The sequence below is a fragment of the Populus euphratica genome, unplaced genomic scaffold (assembly GCF_000495115.2).
Source record: "Populus euphratica unplaced genomic scaffold, PopEup_1.0 scaffold170.1, whole genome shotgun sequence".
In the NCBI taxonomy this organism is placed as follows: Eukaryota; Viridiplantae; Streptophyta; class Magnoliopsida; order Malpighiales; family Salicaceae; genus Populus; species Populus euphratica.
Genome location: NW_011500051.1, coordinates 258,845 through 260,108, shown reverse-complemented (window position 1 = coordinate 260,108; position 1,264 = coordinate 258,845).

Below are 1,264 nucleotides of genomic sequence, written 5' to 3'. Positions count from 1 at the left end.
TACTGTTGTTGTTATTGTTGTTTTATAATTGTTGTTTATAATTTTTACAATTAACCTCCCTGTGGTTCGACCCCGGTCTTGCCGGGTTATTTATTACTTCGACACTCCTGCACTTGGGAGAAGACATCAATCTTTTAGTCATGTCAGCAACCTACTTCTCTTCTCCAAAACATTCTTCTTTTGAAACATCCTACTATCTAATCAATAGGCAACCTACTTCTTTTCTCCAAAACATTCTTCTTTTAAAGCTTTCCTTGGTAAAAAACCAAGTTACTTTAAATTAAGAAAATTTAAGTTAGGTACTTTTGTTATCCACTTACCCAACCTTATAGCACTCATTAAATACAACCCAAATTCACACCTTTTATGTTTCTCAGGTATTCTCAAACACAAAGTGCCTATAAATATCTTGACCTCAAAACATATAAGATTTACATTTCTAGACACGTGTTATTTGATGAACCAAAATCTATGAGTACTGTGTCTTCTCCTAAACAAAAAAATCATACACTAAAACCCTACAATGTTCCTCTATTCTTCGACACCTGAGTCATGCCAGTGCCATCATCCACATCGTCTACCTTGTTATCCTTATCTATAACTCTAGAAGGTGTAGCCATTATTGAAGCATCCTTTTCGAGTAATCTTGTCAACCTTCTATCTCTTCTTCTTTTAATTTAGATTTAAATTAATACATCTTCTCTTTGTTATTTTATTTATTTAGCCTATTTTAAATAAAAATTATTTTTTATATATTTAGTGTTTGAAATATTTTATTTATTTAGCCTATTTTAAATAATAATTATTTTTTTATATATTTAATTTTTGAAGAGATTATTCTAAGTCATCTATATATTTAGTTTTTGAAGAGATTATTCTAAGTCATTTATAATTTTTTATTTTTTATGTTTTGTATAAATATAAAATATTTTTTGGGTAATATTTCTAATATGTGTAACCTTACATAATATTGTTTCCCATTTTATTTTGTTCAAATAATTTCATATATGTCTATTTCTATTATTATTTGAATAAATAAAAAATTAATCTTGATAAACAAAGTCATTAAACACTACTAAATCAAAAACAGTGTTACAAGGTCAAATATTTTGATTTATATATGTCTCTTAATTTTTATATTTTCATCTTTATTTATCATTAATGATTTTTTTCATTTATCTACAAATGTAATTCTAGGTTTTATTTGATTACATATATTCATAAACCTTTTGATTTATACTTAAAAAAATATGTACAATGCATC